Source organism: Cannabis sativa, unplaced genomic scaffold, assembly GCF_029168945.1.
Source record: "Cannabis sativa cultivar Pink pepper isolate KNU-18-1 unplaced genomic scaffold, ASM2916894v1 Contig2, whole genome shotgun sequence".
Classification (NCBI taxonomy): Eukaryota; Viridiplantae; Streptophyta; class Magnoliopsida; order Rosales; family Cannabaceae; genus Cannabis; species Cannabis sativa.
The window spans coordinates 657403-676029 of record NW_026870038.1 but is presented as its reverse complement, the minus strand read 5'-3'; positions in this window follow the sequence as shown (position 1 = coordinate 676029).

The following is an 18627-nucleotide window of genomic DNA, read 5'->3' as shown; positions in this document are numbered from 1 at the left end:
TCTGTCTATTTTGTAATAAAAAAATAACTTTTATTTTTATTTAAAATAAAAATATCAAAATGTTTTAAGATATAACTTGTTTTAAGAAATTAAATAACTAATAATTAAAATATATTGTTTCTTTTTTTTCTATTTTTTTAAGAAAAAGCACCCTCTATGTTTCTTCTGTCTAATTTAATTATGAGTAAAACAAATATTCAAATTGTGTTGTTTTTTTGTGTGTGTTTATAGCTATTGTTTAAATTTTTTTCAGATATTTTACAACTTTTATTTATCTATTAGTGGAACTGGAAGATATTATAGAATTGTGTAAATTATCTTAAGATAAAGGACTATTTTGTTATTTCACTAAAAATAGATATTTCTTTCCTTTGGAGTACTCCAAAGTCCATTAACGACGGCTGTCTTTTTTTAAGGACACGATTGTGCCACGTGTCAAATCATCAAAGGAGAAAATTTACTCTCGTGGCCACTAAATTTGGTCAAAACGCTATCTTTCTTTTTTTTTAAAATATAAATTTAGGCGCGTGAGACTTTTGACCCACTCGCCATCTCATTGGTCGTTAAAAATCTTTAAAAGGATTGGCTGGCGGTGATTTTTAGACGGTCTAAAATTACGATAATACCCACGAATGTGTGACACGTGGCATCCTCGTATAGTGGTGCGGCGAATATAAGTGATCGATGTTAAGGCGTAGCTGACATGTGTTTGAGGTTGTTTAGTGGCCCTAATTTTTCCACGTGACCGTTATAGCCTTGGATATCTATATTGACTAATTTGTTTATTGTCACGTGACATGACGTAACATCGTACACGTGACTTTTTATTTAAGTTTCCTCTTTTTTCTGAGATAGTAAATAATAAAATAAGTACCAAAAGTTTTATGTTTGTAAGCGGTATAAATTCAATATTTCATTTTAGCGGTATAAGTACTTAATGTTTGTGAAACTGTAATTTTTCTCTAATTATGATCCGGTTATTATCTTAAACATGGCACATTAAAAACCTAAATTCTTAGTCATTGAGTCTAGATAGAAATATATAGTATCAGTTAGTTCCAAATGTTATTTTGATAAATTTAAAATAGAGTCTGTACTAACAAAACTAGATAAAAATTACAGTTTTACAAACATTAAGTACTTTATGTCACTAAAAATAAACATTAAGTTTATGCCGTTTACAAACATAAAATTTTAACTACTTATGTCACTATTTAGCATTGTTTTTAATATATGAATACAAGCACGATAAAGATAAATGAATAGGATTTTTTATAAGCTTTAATATATTTTAATATTATGATATTACCATCAATTATTTAATTTATTAATGAACATTGATGGTATTTTATTTTTTTATAATAATTTATTTTTTAAAATGTTATTGTACATTGGAGTATCATAATAAATATAGTATTGATTGAGATTTTTGGCAACTAATTTATCGAGTGATTAATTTTTTTAAAAATTAAAATCATGTCTTTATTAAAAGATAACCTCTGTTACCAAATGAGGTAACAAAACAATTAGAATAGACGACTTAAAACGATAATCAGGGCATAATATAGCAGCTTTTGTAAATAAATGAGCCACCATATTTGCTAGTTGTTTAACAAAATGAATTGAAACACTTCTCAGAGAATTAAGTATAGCCTTACAACCATTAATCACTTGACCGAATGTGGAAATCATAACAATATAGCTACGAATTGCTTGCACAACAAGTAGACAAATTCCGTTTTGAAAATAACCTGTGACCATTGATGATTTTTTATCCAACTCAGTGCTTCTCAAATCCCCATTGCTTTGGCAACTTCAGGAGAACTCGACCCCTGGAATAGCTTTGTGCAACCTTCTATCAAGAACTCACCTGAATTGTGTGCCACATACCCAGCACCAAAACTCCAGGCATCCTCAAACAAAGCCGCATCAACATTGATCTTAATACTATCAACATGTGGGACTACCCATTGCTCAGCCCTATCTCCCGATAAGAAATCAGCAAACAAAGGATCTAGATGTTAATTTTGAGCAAGTAGTCATTGCTTAAGATAGTTTGTTGCTGAAGAAACGATGCTTTCGACACCCACAATCTTATTTCACCAAACCTTGTCATTCCTTGCATTCCATATGGCCCAGCAAATAGCCACCAGCAACTAAATACGATCTGTTTCCAACACCAAAAACTGAGAAATACACCAGCCAAGAAAAGAGGTACCCGACTGCAATGTGGTACATATCCCCCACCCGATTCCCGCACATAGTTGGGCTTGAAGCTAAAGCATGTATGATTGTTTCATCCTCAAGTGAACATCTTGGACAAAGATTAGCAACATCAACATGCTTTGATCTTAGCTGAACCATGGTTGGAAGGCAACATTTACCAGCTCTCCACAAAAGATTTTTCATTTTGGGGGGAACTTTGATCTGCCAAAGCTTCTTCCAAAACTACTCCTCCAACACATCATCGACATTAGCAACACCAATCATCTCTTGGAGCAGCCGGTAAGCACTTTTTACGGTGTATAAACCAAACAACTCCTTAGACCAGCTCAAGATATCAGCACCACTCGTCACAGGTAGCAATAGGATAAGATGTCGATCCCTCTATTCAAACAGATTGGCACCAATTTCTTCAACCCAACTCGAGCCATCAACTGTCATAATGTTACACACCTTAGCATGTATGAGACTTGGGTGATTAGAAATTACCATGGGGTTAGTCTCATCGGGCAGCCAAGGTTCGCTGAACACCGATATATCCCCACTGTTCCCGACTGTACAATGAGTCCCTTTGATAACTAAATTTTGCGCCTCCAAGACACTTCGCCAAACAAAGCTTGGGTTGGAGCCAATAGTAGCAGTCAGATACGATCCATGAGGGTAGTATCTTGCATTAAAAATCCGAGCAACAAGAGACTCAGGTTTAGTAATGAGCCTCCAGCCTTGCTTGCCTAAGAGCACCAAATTAAAGTCCTGTAAGTTTCAAAATCCCATTTCGCCCTTACTTTATGGCTTCAAAGCTGCTTCCATCGAGTGGTTAATGTTAATAGAGTGTATAAGTAGTGAAATTTCTACGTGATTCATGCATTAAAAAGTCTTAGTCCACAAGTCACTTGTATTGAAATTGAGAGTTATAATTATGACAGAGTGTTTAGACGATTTGACAACCTTTATCTAAAATTCTTCCCCCTTTTATAGTGGACATGTCTTCCTATTTATAAAAAAAAAAAAATGTGGCTTATTCAAGAAGGCAAAGGCCCATTTATCTTACAATCACTACTACGAAAAAGATTTTTTGTGTTGGTCAATGTGTTTGGTTAAAGTCATTGACCGGCGTAAAAGTTAACCCTCACTTTTTTGCTTTTATTAGTAACGTATGCAAATAATGATTAATTTGCATCAGTTGTAACTCTGACACTAAAATAAAAACTAACGCTAAAGATATAAAATTAAAAAAAAAAATAATATCAATAAGCTTTTACCGTCGATCAATATTTAAAGCAAAAATGGTTAGCTTCTATTGCTAACTAACGCTAAAGTGGGTATCTTTTATTGATAACTGACGCTTAAGGCGTCTTCTTTTACAAAAATAATAAAAATAAATAAAAGAATCATCAGTTATGGTTTTCGGCCCATTTAAAGAAAAAACCCTAATATAAACCTAACATTATAACCTAACCCTCTAGTTGCCCACTATTCTCTCTCTGTTGCACCGTGGAAGCTTTCTCCCTCATTTTTTTTTTCTTTCCTTGGTTGTTAGATCCAGATCTAGATCTAGATGGTGCTAGGTGAGATTAATCTAGTTTAGATTTTTTTTTCTGTATTTTTTGTTCACATTGGTTCGTAATTGAAGCAAAGAATTAATTTACATCGCCGCACTACTATTTGCATCGATCATGAAATGAAGCAAAAAAAAAAAAATACATCGATTAAGAACTAAAGTAAAAATAACAATATTTGTATTTATAGCTATAACGTCGGTCACACTAACTCACACAAATATTTTATATGTTACTTAAAAATCGTAGCAAAAAACTTTTTTTGTAGTAGTGAATTCTCTTTTTGGTTGTATTGACTGAGGATTGTTTCCTTAGTGTGGAGGGTTTTCCCTCTTCACGAGCTTGCAGACTAGGGCCAAGATAGGTGTTTGGTGAGAAAGGACAGGGCATGTCTGTAGTTGATGTGACTACTGAGGGCATGAGCTTCATATACACAACTGTGAAAAATACATGTTAGAAAGGGAGCAATGAAAATTTCTAAGTTATTTATTTACTTTTGTGGGAAACTCATTTTTTCGCTTGTACATAAGGGATATGCTACAATATTTTTTCTAATAATGCACTACGAAGGTTGGGGCGACATGCATCGGGGGGATCCGAGGGGTCTTGACCTTCCCAGATGTTATTCCCCCTTTATATTTTACTTACGTAATTTTTTGGGTTGACGCGACTCTCCGGGAGGGTGCTTTCCTCTCAGAGCTACTTGCACTTTTCCCAAGAAATAATTATTACTAAGTGTCTTAAGTCAGACCCCTCTTGCCACATGGCTAACTCTCTAAGTGCCATGTGGATGGTCTAAATTTTGGAATAACATATAGCATATCTATTTTTGTGCTAAATTTAATATAATATATAAATTTTACCCTAGTTATGGTCTTAAATCAATAGGAAAATTTAATTTTTTATGCATATATTACTCTAAAATTAATCCGTTAAACCCATATGTATTAATATTAGCCAAATAGGTCAACATTTCTTTTTTTTTTTCTCAAAATACCCTCCCCATTTTCAAACAGCCACTATCTCTCTACCCTCTTTCCCTCTCTCGGTCTCTTCATCTTCTCTGAATGAAAACTCGAACCCCTACCAATTTTCCATCCGAGGATTCACGCAACCCACCACGACCCACGACCCAAACACCATCCTTCTCTACCACCCACGACGACTGTGAATGACGACCACCGTGACTGACGAACTGAAGACCTATTTCTCCACGACCACCGCGACCCACAGACCCAATGTCAAAGGTAGTGTTTTTGAATCTGTGATTTTTGAGTTAGAAAATACATTTTCTAGGTAGGCCAGATACATGTTTGATGCATCCCTGATGTAGGCCCGATACATCATGATGTAAAAATTGGATCTGGGTTGAAGACAAATGCTCGATATAGGGCCTGATAGGGTCCGATATAGAGTTCGATAGGGCCGATGGGGCGATGGCGATGAATATTTTTCAGAAAAATTGACTGGCCATTAGGCCCCATCGAGTTCTATATCGAGCTTTTATCTTCAACCAAGATCCAATTTTTTCATCACGATGCATCGGGTCTGCATCGAGAATGCATCGAGCTTGCCTAGAAAATGCATTCTCTAAAGCAGAAATCATAGATTCAAATCTAACCCTAATCTAATCCAAAATGTACATATCAGACCTTAAATCTATCAATAAATAATATTTTAACCCTAAATCAATAAGAAAAACATTCAAAATACCATAGGGGGAAATCTTACCTTGGTAGTTGTTCGTCTTCATGGTGGGTCGACTCGGTGGTGGGTGGAGTGGGTCTTCGTCCTCACCATGTGGTGCTCAGATGGTGGGTTCGGTTGGTTGGACAAAGTTCGAGAGAAAGAGAGATAGGGGAGGAAGAGAGAGAGTCAGTTTTTAGAATGAGAGGGGTAAATAAGTTTTTAGTAAAAATTAATCTATTTTACAAATTTTGAATAGTTTTGAATTAGTGAATTAATTTTAGTCCAATTAATGCATAAAAAAAATTAAATTTCTTAATTAATATTACATTGCTAAAATATATCATACTTTATAAAGAAAATTAAAAATTATTCCAATAGTATATCAAAAATCATGTTAAATTTGATACATACTAAAAATTATATTGAATTGACACGTACCAAAAATTGTACTAAACTAAGAATAAATAAAAGTCAAGTTGTGCTAAAATATGTAATAAAATCCTATTTGAATAAAAAAGAAATCAAAAATTAGTGGTTATTGATAGTGACTTTAGACTTATCACCCCCATCAAGTAGACAAGGGTCAATAATGTCTCATTTATATTGTTGGGCATATTTCTCTATTCTACAATCAATAAAAACAAATATCTACATCTAATCCTAGAAAATCAAAAACCTATAAATGTTCACTTTTTTTTCCTTAAGAAACTCATTCAACATTAATCATATTAATTAATTAAGATTTTTTTGGGTGAGAGAATGAGAGAGGTTGATCGGAAAGAGACAATACATAATAATTATACTCAAACTTATTTTTTATAAATGCTTTTTAATTACTTTTATAAACGAAATGAATGGCTAATAAATTAATTAATATATAGTTAGACACAAAGTCCTCTTAAATATTTTAGAAGTCATGTTTAAATTTTAATTGTTCAATTTCATTAAAAAGATGTTTTGATACATTTTTATCTGCTTCGATATACAAACGAGTTTATTAGTTCAATTTTTATTTTATAATTATGTATGATGTAATTATTTTGAATCACTTATAAATTTTTTAAAATTTCTGAATAGTTTATAATACCAAAAATAATATACACTATACCTCCCAAAAAATTGTTCTAGTATATAATTGTTTGGACATTCATAAAAGCTTTTCAGTTTAATTCTTTTTTTATAGCCGTGTATATTGTATTTATTTAAAATTATTTATAAATTTTATAAAGAATTTTTAATATTTATAATACCGAAAAATAAAATAAAAATATTTTTTTACACTTATAGTTTTTTTTTTCATATAAGTAATTATTTTAACTTTATTTTTAATATTATAAATTATTTATAATTTTTTTAAAAAAAATTATAGGTAATTTTAAATAACTACAAAGCATACAATTATAAAAAAAAATATATATTTATATATATATATATAAAGCTCTCTTAAATACCGAAACAGTTAATAAAGAGTGTATCAAACAACCTTTTGAAAGATTTTACTATACACTTACCCTATAATTTTAAGTAATGATATTGTCAATTTGAACCTTTTTATTTTTTATTTTTTATCCTCCCTTAATTAAAAATACATGCATAATGAAAGCAATAAAAATGTATTTTTTTCTTGGTGTAATAGATGAATTAATGTGCCATCTTGAAGAATATAGGAAAAAGAAATGAAGATGTTTTCTAGTGTCCAAAAAGAATATATATAATGAATTCTTTTTAAGGACATTTGTTGTTGTTTCAAGGCTATATAACATGCTATGTTCATATATATATATATATATATATGGATATGGGTGACTATTCAATAGTTACATTTTTATTGTAACTATATGGTTATATTTTTTTTTGAACCTGTAATAGCAGGTTACTAATTGTTGCTAAATTTATAATCACTACGCAAGTATACGCAATCAAGTAGTAAACTCACACAGGTGAGGTCGAACCACAGGGAATTGGACTAATTACTACTAAATTATACTATTGATTCTATCTGGTAAAAGAATACTTTTTATGAATTAAATAAAACAATTCAGGAAATTAAAACTAACAAAAGGGAGATTAATCAAGATAAGAAAATAGGGAGACGAATCCTGTTGTTAAGTTACCAATGTTAATGTTTAAATGCTATCCTTCTCTTGAAGTGAACGACAGATTATGAATTAACCTAGCTCTTTTCAGATCTTCTAGGTTCTAAATCTCATGCTCTCTAATTAATCTCTTAATTAAACAAACATGAAATCAGCATTAAGCAATAATCTAAATGTCACAAAGGCTATGTAAATACTTTCGTTTCACATCAAAACCTAGACTATCCAATTTTAGCATTCTCTATTCTCACTTTTCAGATTTCGAATTGAGATCATAAAACATGTAAAAGGTGATCAATCTTGCACATGGAAATTAAACACAAATATGAATAGTATTCACAATCAAGATGGAGGAATGGCAATTAATCATTAACTAGGAAAAACTTAAACAACATTCATCATTCTCCTTAAATAGGAGTTTAGTTCAAAACATCCATAATCAAATCCATAATTAATATTGAAACAGAAAATAGCATAGAAAAATTAAAGAGAAGAGAAAGAACTAGTTGAAGCAATTGATCCGGATCGCCACAAGCCGCTCTTCTAGCCTCCTCCTTTGTTTCTAGGGTTCCAATTCTGAATAATCCCTAATTTTCACGAACTCTCACTATTTAAACCAAGTCTCAACTTAAAAATTCGTGAAATTACGAAACTGCCCAAAAATCCCGTCACTGGGGTCCCCGTCGCGACTGGCAATGCCCCCGTCGCGACGGGGTTAAGCAACTTTCTCTCGAACTTCTCTCTGCCACTTCCCGTCGCGACGGGGATATTGTCCCGTCGCGACGGGATTTGGCAGCAACATATTTTTTTGGTTTTTCTTCTCAATTCTTTCACCACTTGTCCTCAATTCTTGTAAATACTTTCTTTAAACACCCGGGGACCTGACACAAAAGAATCAAGCGTAAAATAGTCCTAAAACTAGAAACAAAGAGTGAAAACTAACCGAAAATATGACCCGAAACTTAGACTAATTTTAGCCTAACAAATTCCCCCAAACTAGCTTCTTACTCGCCCCCGTGTAAGGTAAAAAAAAACTAACTACGCTGTCAGATAATCACTATGCTGCTGACTCATGCTCTGTTTTCTTCCTTGCATAAACTAGAATTTCGATCCTTCTAACTCTAACAATTAACTTAGATGCTCAAATCATAGCACTATGTACAACTGCAAAAATTTATTCAACTGTGAAACATTGTTATAAAAGTTTTACTCTTTCCAATAGTTCCACAGCCCAATAACATTGTTAAAAAATTATGAGATTTGATGGAATAGTCTATTATTTATTATTTATTTATTTATTATTATTATTATTATTATTATTATTATTATTATTATTATTTTATATTGCATAATCCTTGGCTGATGGTTCTTGGGCCACTACGTACTGTGGTCCTTAAAATGACAAATCAAATTATAAATGTAACATTTCATAGGGATTTTTTTGTATTAATTAAGTTTGTTGGAATCATTTAATTGAATTTGGAAAAGAAATATATTGAAGAAAATAAATATTACAAATATATATATATATTAAATTAATGAATATTAAAGTATATTATTTGATTTTAATTTTATGTTGAGGTTTTTAACATTGTTTTTTTTTTTTAGAAAATAGAAATATATATTTAATCGGTAAATCAAACAAATACCATGTACATGAGAATAAAGCTCTAGCTAGCCATTTAATTTTACGTTGAAGTTTTCAAATTTGATTTGATCATGCCAATTTACTTAAACTTAGTTAAGGATTTCATATCTCACTAAAAAAAATATTAATTTTGTTCGGACATATTCATTTTCGATAAATAGGGAAATTATATATTAATTTTTAGGTTCGGGCATATATTTCTATATTTAGTAATAATTATGAATTTGACCTTCTCATAAAGTTTTTTTACATTCTCGCCCAACTTAAAACAAAATTCTCTAAAGCCCTTGATCGTGTTAGAATTTAGAGATAAGATGAATAATTGTTCCATCTCAAAACCAATTAACAATGGAAGGGGTAGTTCATTCGTCTTATATATAACAATTTATTTTCATACATTCAGGGGCGGATGTACATTAGAATTTATGGTGGCCTTGGCCCCCCTAGCTTTCTACAAATGAAATATATCATATGTAATAATAATTAACAACCAATATTAAATAAAAAAACTAAGTTGAAAAGTCAAATGTAAATATAGTAAAATCAATACAAATAAATTAAGAGAATTGTTAACTATGTATTTTAAAAAGATAAAAATAATATTTAAATATATATAATAAAATATAATTTTTCTTGATAATAATAAAAGATTAATTACATTTCAAAAAGACAATATATATAATTAGTTAAATGAATATGTGCAAGTGTGGTTCTATATAAATTAACATAATAAATTAAAGATACTTAAAAAAATATGTATGATAATTTTAATTAAATGATGAGTTTTATATATTTATCTTAATTTATAATATTTATAAAAGTTTTAAATAGAATCTAGGAGAATAATATATTGGATCACCAATAAATATAATTAACACCATCTAAAAATAAAAATTTATAAATATTGTTATAAATATTAATAATTATGTGGATGTCCAAATCTTTTATTTATTACCATTAATTGTAATCAACATTCATCTTTTTCTTAGTTTCCCTTTTTCTTAGTTTCTTAATATCTCACTCTTGTATTTGTATAAATAGGGGTTCACCCCATTGGAATAAAGAACTCAGAAATTCTCATTCACTTTCTCTTTCTCTCTTCATCTTCTTCTTCTTTCCTCTCTTCTACTTTATATTATTTTATAACACGTTATCAGCACGAGTCTCTGCCCAAGCTTCAAGCATGAATCTCTGCCTAAGACCCAATGTAAGTATTTTGTTAAAGTTCTTGAATTGTTTCAAAGTCACGATACACTAAATATATATTTATATATATACTCATCTGACTGAAACAATTTCAAGAATCATTTGGTTTCCTTTTTCTTTTTTTATCTATATATCTATATATTATATATGTATGTATATGTTTTTATATATTTATTATTAATTTCATATATATATTATGTTCTTATCATTCATAATATTTACAATATATGTGTGCCTATGATATGATAGAGAAAATCTATATAAATTATACATATATCTAAAAGATTATGTATTATCGATAAAATATTGCATATATCCTAAAGATTATGCATCATCGATAAAATATTGCATATATCCTAAAGATTATGCATCATCGATAAAATATTGCATATATCCTGAAGATTATGCTTCATCGATAAAATATTGCATATATCCTAAAGATTATGCATCATCGATAAAATATTGCATATATCCTGAAGATTATGCTTCATCGATAAAATATTTGCATATATCCTGAAGATTATGCATCATCGATAAAAAAATTGTATATATCCTGAAGATTATGTATCCTCGATAAAATATTGCATATATCTTGATGATTATGCGTCCTCAATAAAATCTTGCATATATTCTGAAGATTATGCAAACGTAATATTCATTATATAGTTGATGGATATATAATGAAAGAGATGAATACATATTTATATATATGTTCTTGTATTCTTTGAGGACAATGAAAAGTAATCTAATATCGATATAGATTTTGACAAACATTTCCTGAAGTAAATGTTTTATATTTGTCAAAAAAAATGATTGTATTTATGTAAATACAACTAAAGAATCATTAAAAATGATTATTATTGATGCAATTTTATAGTGGGTTTTGAATACCTAAAAAGAATGTTAAGAAAATTGCATTGAAATATCAAAGTATAAGAATAACAATGAGCATGACTAATGTTATTTAAATACATGAGACATGTATTTATTGTTCATCATTCCCTGCAGAGAATGATACGAATTGAATTCAATTACTTTTAAAGGTTACTCGTATTAGTCATGTTATTATACATTGTTATTACTTGCAATGTTGGAAATTATTGAATCTGACATATATTAAAGATTAAATTTTGCATACATCTTGGAGACTATGCAAAAAAATTGCATTCATATATTCTTTGAAATATTGTTAAAGAAATTGCTGAGTAATTTCTTTTTATATATGAACAAGTAATAAATTTTTAAGAAATTTATAATAATGTTCTACTTGTTCAACGTCATTCCCCGAAGTGAATGTAATAATTTTAAATAATCAATGGCATTGTTTGCTACTCAAATATTTCCAGAAGAAATTGGAAACAACCAAAAGATGAACTACCACACACAATCAAAGTGCATAAAATCTATATATCATGTGTGGAATTGAATAATAGTGGTCGCGTACCTGTAGTACGGACACACTTATAATCAAGATAAAAGTATACTTGATTATTTAATAGAATGTGAATTGTACAAACTTATTGTACATTTAGAATATTTAAATATCATTACCTAAAGAGAATGAATAGACATGAAATTCTATTTCAAAGAATATAGATTTCACATATATTGGTAATGCCATAAGCAAATTAATATATACATATTTTATTATTTCTTGAAATCAATAGTTTCAAACTATTGTTGGTACATGATATGTAAATATATAGTTACCATATAATTCAGTTTGAATATTCCCAAAAGTGGATATATAATTTACTAATATTTGTTAGTGATCCAATATAATCAAAGTGATAAAGAATCACAAAATGATTAGTTGAAAAGCTTCCTGAAGAAGTCTTACATACAATTGCTACTTTGAGCAGTAAAATGTCTTTGTATGTACCTAGATGTGTAACTTTTATCTAGTTATGAAAGTGATAATAAAGAACTTATTATATGTACTTGTTGTACATTTAAATATATAATATATCAAGTCATGATAATTAGACTGATGAATAGTCTATTAATAAATTAGACGACTTGTTAAAAAGATATCAGGAAAAATGAATGATATGTTATGGTTATATCTATTTGACCATTACAATAACATGATGAAGTTGTCATGTATCTTTTAAATTATACACATCATTGAATTGATGATAGTGATTCATGAAGAGTGTATATGTTTTGGAGAATAATATAATTATATTATTCGTGTATATAAAAATGAAACTTGTAATGATTATGTTGTAATGAATTTACATTACCTTTTGAAAGTTTCATTGAAATACAAATTATAGTGAACTTGAAGTTCATGAATTGAATTTTTTGACATGATCAATCATATGCAATAAATTGTCAAAGAATTTGACTAAAATTTGTTGAAGAACCAGAAGATTCTTCTCATTGTTAATTTATAAGGCTCAAAAGAAGAATGTGCATATATTTGCACATAGAAAATATTTAAATTATATTTCTTTAACAATCTTGAGCCATTGTTAGATTTTTATTGCATAGTTTCTTATCGATGTGATAAGATTATATGATCATGCGTTTACAAAATGTGTAAATTTATGTATTTCTAATTATACACGTATGACTCATTCTTAGAAATGAATTAAGTTCATAAGGATTGAACTTAAAACTGAAGTTTATTGAACCTGAAGTTCAATGTCATATAGTATATATGAGTTTAAACAAATATTGATTCATTGTGATATACTGAAATCCCTACAGGTATATTAATATTATTAGATATCACAATTTTTAAAAATTCTCTCGATCAGGGGGAGAGAAGCAGTTGGGATCGATGATAATTTTTGAAAAATGATCCTTGCACAAAGTATATAAGAACAATATAGTTCAAAATGATATATACCAACTGCAAATCAATATTATTCAAATTTGAGATAGAATGAGTTGAAAACGCCTGAAGCGTAAATGAACAATGTAGAAATTATTAATAAATGTTCATTTGATTTGCCCTGAAGTTGTTAAATCTAGAGGTACTCATGGAGATACCTTAATGTTATAAAGTATTAAAATGATAACCGTGATGAAAACGGTACTCGAAAAGACTCCCAAGAGAAGTTAGACATAACACATTTGATCATAATTGAATCCCTGAAGTGATTCTATATAGGTACCTATAAATGATAAACATATTTGAAAAATATGTAATTTAAAGAGATCTCTATAAGTTATGTCAATATGGGAGGAAATTATCATTTATTGAAATTTTTGTCGACAATAAATATTGAATGTTTGCATATGCAATAAATTAACATGAGATAGCAAGGATCATGGTATTAGATTTGTCGAGAATTATCGACATACATTTTGATTTTTGGCCAAAATATTATGACGCAATCCAGGCAAATTTACTCACATAAAGTGAAGTAAGACCTGTAGGGTGTGCAAATAAATATTTCTAATGAGAAATTTGCATATATATATATTTGTACATAATGAATTGCTGTACAAAGTTTGCATAGACATGAGATTGATTGAAGTAAGGCTTAAATATTGAGAAAATATAATCATGATTTGATTATAGCCTGGAATATATTTTATGAGGATTTATAAGCGTCACATAAATGTTGCAACAAAAAGTTATTTATTTGGAGCTCCTAATATAGTGAGATTTTGAAATAAGCCTTATCTAAAAATTCTAGAAGAATTTAATACATGTCTTAAGTGATATAAATTCAAAGTCGCGCGCACTACATGACAAAGATCTTTGTATGAAATAAAGACATGTAAGTAAATTATTGTTTGAAAAATACGTATAGTTGTCTATGCAGTATAAATACGTAAATTATACGTTGTGATAGACTCTTGAAGAGTTTTTGATTAATTGAAGAACAAACTTTTATTTCTTTTGTATTTCGAGAAATATTAATGTATAAAGTTTGTTCATTAGTATTGAAGTCCTGAAGTACTTCATATGTATCAAGAATTATAAATATATGATCATTTGATATGGAAATTAAGATCATAAAACAAGATGGAATAAATATATGGTCTTGGAGTACCATCATTGTCACAAATGAAAATTTATAGTACCATTAATGTGTTATGTTCATATCTACTTGAAATGTTAAATTTTAGTATGAACAAGATTGTATATACACATGAATGATACAATTAATTGGATAAAGATTAATGTTCCACGAACCCCTCATCTATAATTTAGAAGTCCATACATACTCTGGAAGAGTTATAGAAAATATATGATCAAAGATTATATATGGTGATATTTTAAAAATGATAACAATAATCTTATGAGATCTATTATCACCAAAAGAATTATGGATCATATGTGCATGAGGGGGAGACATATTCATGTTGCACTCTTTTTCCCTTAGTTCAGGTTTTGTCCCAATGGGTTTTCCTGGCAAGGTTTTTAACGAGGCAACTTGCAAATAATTATGAATATGAAATACATATTGTACTCTTTTTCCTAGCTCAGATTTTGTCCCACTGGGTTTTTCTGGCAAGGTTTTTAACGAGGCAACTATAAATCATGTTAACATACTTGCATTTTATGAAGCAAGTAGAGAATGTGTGTGAGTGAGATCATTGGCATAACATATTCGGGAAACATATGGATTGCACTCAATAAAGAAGTATCAACACAAACAGTTCTCTATGGATAATACTGCTTGCATCGCTCAACTAAAAGGAGGTACATTGAAGGAGATAGAGTTAGAACACATTTCACGAAATTCTTCTTTATACGCTTCAAGAAAATACATATTGGTGTTCAACATATTCAATCAAGTGTCAATCTTGCAAACTTATTCACAAAGTTATTACCAACATCAACATTTGAGAAGACGGCAGACAAGATCGAACTTTGTCGATCAGAAGATCTCCACAAATGCCTAAATGAGGGGGAGTTAGTTTACACTATACTCTTTTTCCTTTGATCAAGTTTTCAGCAAGATTTTTAATAAGGCAGTTATTATGGACATCCAAGGAGGAGTGTTATAAATATTAATAATTATGTGGATGTCCAAATCTTTTATTTATTACCATTAATTGTAATCAACATTCATCTTTTTCTTAGTTTCCCTTTTTCTTAGTTTCTTAATATCTCACTCTTGTATTTGTATAAATAGGGGTTCACCCCATTGGAATAAAGAACTCAGAAATTCTCATTCACTTTCTCTTTCTCTCTTCATCTTCTTCTTCTTTCCTCTCTTCTACTTTATATTATTTTATAACATGAAATTTTATTTTGCATGTGGCGCTTATTATTGGCCCCCCTAAATATTTAATCCTGCCTTCGCCCCTGCATACATTAGCAATGTTAGACTAACTTTAATACACTTCTTCACGTTTGGGCCTGGAAAGTGTGGGTATAACGAACGACCTTTAAGAAATCACAGGACCAAACGTGACATTTGAAAGAATCCCACAAGGCCAAATATCGAGAAATTTGTGGGTGTACACATCGGGAAATTTGTGGATTTTAAAACAGGTCAAAGACCCAAACATTAGAAATTGGAACACAATGGTCAAAAAGTCTTAAATGGAGGTTAAAGGGGAGATAGCCCACCGACAGCACTTTGGCTCACAACGGATCACAAGTGGCTTTGATATCATATTAGAATTTAGAGATAAGATGAATGGAGTTCTATTTCAAAACCAATTTGCAATAGGAAAAGTAGCTCATTCATCTTATGTATTACAATTTATTTCCACACATTAGCAATGTGGGACTAACTCTAATAGATCGTAAGTCTATGAGTTTTATGGACTCTTGTTGAAATTTCAAGCTTATGGGATTGTAGTCCCACTAAAAAAATACATTTAAAATAATAAAAAAATATTTTAATTTAATAATTATACACCACAATAGTAAAATCTCACAAATAATTTTATAATAATTAAATCTCTACAAAATTAAATAAATTTAATAAAATTGATTATAATTTTTGTTTAAAATAAATAGAATTTTTTTTTATAACAATTAATATAGAGTAAAATTTCTAGGTCTCTCGCAGCTTTTTTTTTAGATACTATCTTTTATTTTAGGAGAGTTATTTGTCAAATCACTAATTTTAGGACCAATATAAAAACAATTTTATTATGATGGTATAAATATATAGGAAATTTTTTAGGAAGGAACATCATCACTTTTGTTCATGTTTTTGTGTGAGCGTTTTCTATTTTGAGCAGTTAGAGAAATTATATTTTATTTTTTATTATGAATTCATTTGGTATGTCATATTATACCGTTTAATATTATATTGAATTATATTTTATATTATACGTTTATATAAAATTATATGGGATACGATTTTTATAGGCATATAAATATATAATATTTAAGTATAAATTAAAATTTAACATAGTATTATATAAAAGTATGATATATAACTCAATTTAATATAATACAATACAATATAATACAACCTAATACGTCGTACCAAACAAGTCCTATATAATATATATAGTAGTTATAACATACTTCTCACATACTTTTGGAAAATTCTTAATAATTCAGTTCTATTTCACTATAACATAATTGACACCCACTTCTCAGATCTTGCATCAAAATTATAAAAGCAATTAATTGATGACCAAACAATTAAAAATAATTAAGTATGAATGAAATAGAATACATAGAAATTGAGGGAAGATAAAATCATATTAAAACCATAAAATAATGTCAACAATATCCATCTAAACCCTAATTAAGTGTTTAGCTACATATATTTATGAGAGCAAAATCACACATATTAACTTAAGAAAAGAGAAGAAAATAGAGAAGAAAAGAATGCTGAAAAATCTCTGAAGAATACCTCTAGTATTGCAGTTGATCTCTGAAATTCGTATCTATAGACTGTTGTTTATTTCCTTCTAAATTGCCTGAAATCAACTGAATTTCACTCTTTATATAGCCATTGAGGGATTGAAAAGATAAAAACGCACATGTTGATGATAGCCAAACCTTAAATCAGTTTTGAAGAATACCGTTTTACCCTGAAGTTGATCAAACAGATAATCAATTCTAGGCAAAGGGTATTTGTTTTTAATAGTTAACTTGTTCAGCTCCCGATAGTCAATACACATTCGAAGAGTCTCCTCCTTCTTCTAATTTACAAATAAAATTGGAGCTCCCAAGGGCGACACACCGGATTGAGTGAACCCTAGATCCAACATCTCTTGAAGTTGTATCTTCAGCCCTTTCAATCTTATCTTAATTAGGTTTCTTTTGATATTTGGAGTTGGCGCCTACATAATAAAAATGAGAGTAAGATTGAACAAAGTAAAATATGTGACCAATAAGCTAATCCCCATTGATATGAAGTGGAGCACTTTATATATAGGGTTTGGAATAATTAGGAATGTTGGGCAGTGACATGGACGTGTCTCCCAAGTCTAATTTTAATTTGTTATAATAAATTTCAAGGCCATGAATATGGTGTTCATGCTTATTAGGGTTAGAAGATGCAAACGAAGATGAAGACAGAGATAAGAGATAAGGACGAAATGAATAAAGCTTTGTTAATCGAGAGAGTAGTAGAAAAGATCAAGAACCTTAACAAACTATCTTATCTAAGTGTTACTATGGTAAAGTCATTTTCTAATAAATTAGTTGTCAAAATATTATTTAATTTATTATGAATATTTAATTCACTTAAATATATTTTTCTTGTGGTAAATGACGTTTTATGGCTGTACTATATTGTTTAGGAATTGTTTTGATAAGAGAAAAATAATTCTCTTTATGGAATGTTTGAATAAATAGTTTATATATATAGTGTAACTGATCCTAAATGATTGAGATTTGATATTTTTAATTTTGCTATGTATATAGTAAATTGTGTAATCATTTTATAGCAAGAAATAAAATTAAATTCGTGATCTTGGCTCTACATGAAAAATTTGTTGGTTCCGTTTGAGTTGTCACTACAGAGTGTGTTTCAATCGCTGCAAATCAGGGTTTATTTTAATGAAGTTTCATACAATTGTAAAAAATGTATTGTGGCTGTTTCTAGAATTTTTATATGCTATAAATAAGATCTAGAGAGCTGTCAATCGTTCTCATCTCTTCAAGTCTTATTATTTTATATTTTGAGATTTGTGTGAAGAGTGTTTATTGTGAGAAAATTTACAATGTTTTACTAAGTTTTAGTTTTTATTTTAATATTCTTTTATTGTTCTTAGAATAAGATGAAGAACTTCGTTGAATAAGAGAAAAATTCTTTAAAAG